This window comes from Triticum aestivum, chromosome 6D (genome assembly GCF_018294505.1).
Source record: "Triticum aestivum cultivar Chinese Spring chromosome 6D, IWGSC CS RefSeq v2.1, whole genome shotgun sequence".
NCBI lineage: Eukaryota > Viridiplantae > Streptophyta > Magnoliopsida > Poales > Poaceae > Triticum > Triticum aestivum.
The window spans coordinates 325,766,210-325,768,405 of NC_057811.1; positions in this window are offsets into that span (position 1 = coordinate 325,766,210).

Here is a 2,196-nt window from a genome sequence, read left to right on the forward strand (position 1 = left end):
TCGTGCTGATTTCCAATTGTATTTGGTATTCCGAATCTTAGTGATCAGTTGTTCGCCACTGTTCTTAATGGCACCACAAGGTTAAAAAGTTGCACTAGCTTAAATTCATAGTTCTCCCTCTCCGTAATGATCTCGCCTAAACAGTGTTTAGGCCTAGGCGTTCTGCTGTCGCCTCACACCACAAGTTAGCTGTACAAAAACCACTAAGAAGATTCTTCAAACCAAGTATCATTTGTACATATTTTTGCATCAATTTATATTTTTTTTTTCAGAAGAACTTCCAATCTATTCATCTTCAATCATGGCAGTACAACGAACACCAGAATTTTTTTTTACATCCAGCCGTAGACAACCTAGCGACGACTACAAGCACCGAAGCGAGCCAAAGGCTTGCCGCCGTCATCGCCCCTCCATCACCGGAGCCGGGCACAACTTGTTGTCGTAGACAGTCGTGAAGTCGTCATTCTAAGGCCCCATAGGACCAGCACCCCAGAACAGCAACCGTCGCCGATGAAAAATAATGTAGATCGGAAGGATCCAAACCGAAGACACACGAATGTAGACGAACAACGACGAGATCCGAGCAAATCCACCAAAGATAGATCTGCCGGAGACACACCTCCATATGCCCACCAACGATGCTAGACGCATCGCTGGAACGGGGGCTTGGCGGGGAGAACTTTATTTCATCTTCAGAGAGCCGCCGCCGTCTCACCTTCCTGAGTAGGACACAAACCCTAATAAGATTGAAAAAAACGACTAAAAATAGAGCCCTCCCGCCGGCCCTTGCCAGGATCCACCGCGCCTCCATAGCTCTAGGGCCACCGGAGACGAGGCGAACCTGCGCCAGCGCCGGCGAGAGGCACGAACCTTAATTTTCTTTCTTGGAGGAGAAGGAGGAGGCGGAGCCCGTGAGGCTGGAAAGGAATCGGACCTATCAACCCATTTATATTATTTTTCTGGACTAACGTATTAATCTAGTGTCCAGTGTCAGTTCCTATTTTCTATTTTTTTTTGTTTATAGAAAGTAAATATCTAGAGGAGTCAAAATACCCCAGCAATTTGATATTTTTTCCTGGAATCTCGTACTCCCTCCATCCGAAAATACTTGTCATCAAAATGAATAAAAATTGATGCATCTAAAACTAAAATACATCTAGATATATTTCTTTTTATCCATTTTGATGACAAGGATTCCCTCCGTTCCTAAATATAAATCTTTTTAGACATTTCAAATGGACTACAACATACGGATATATGTAGACATATTTTAGAGTGCAGATTCACTCATTTTACTCCGTATGTAGTCACTTGTTGAAATATCTAAAAAGACTTATATTTGGGAACGGAGGGAGTATTTCTGGACGGAGGGAGTATATCACTAAGCTCCTGGGTAAATCCACTGGAGAGATCCACATGATCGATTCGCTGGTATCCATTTTGACCCGGTCAGACGTGTTGGGTGGGCCTTTTTATCTGTGTGTGGACCTCACTTTTCTGCGTCATGGCGGAGGCGCTCGTGGGAGGCAAAAAACAACAAAATTGACATACGAACGAAATTAATTCATAAACTGAATTGCCTTCGAATTTTTTTTCTCAGCTGATCCTTTTGTATGATGTCCGACATCGAGGCGCCACACCCTACGGTGCAGCGCCTAACTCTCAGGCGCTGCATGTCTGGCCAGCATGGCACCCCCGGGCCCGCACCCAGCAGTGCAACGCCTCAGAGCTAGGCGTCCCACTTGTAAAGTGCGGCGCCTAGCAGTTAGGCGCTGCACTATGACTTTATAATCCGCACACTGGCCCTCCCCTCACCCCACCCCATTCGTTCAGTTATAGAAACAACAGCGATGGCGGCTTCCTCCTCTCCCCCTCTCAATCCTCTCTCCCAAATTCTTCAGATCTGACGATTTGGTCCATGGATTTCTTCACCAATCCATCCTAGAAGGTATTCTCCTCCGTTCCCTACTTTCTATCCAGAAAATGTTACTTAGTTTGAAGACTTGTGAAACCATTGTTTGATTGGATTAGAAACTTGCATGTATATTTTGAAATATATTTGTGGGAGTTAGGATTTGTAGATGATTTATAATCATTTTGTAACCCTAGTTTAGTTGATTTGTATTGGCAATATATGCTTCCATGTTGAAACCTAGATTGTTGAGATGAAGCCTATACATGTCTAGATGTTTGTGT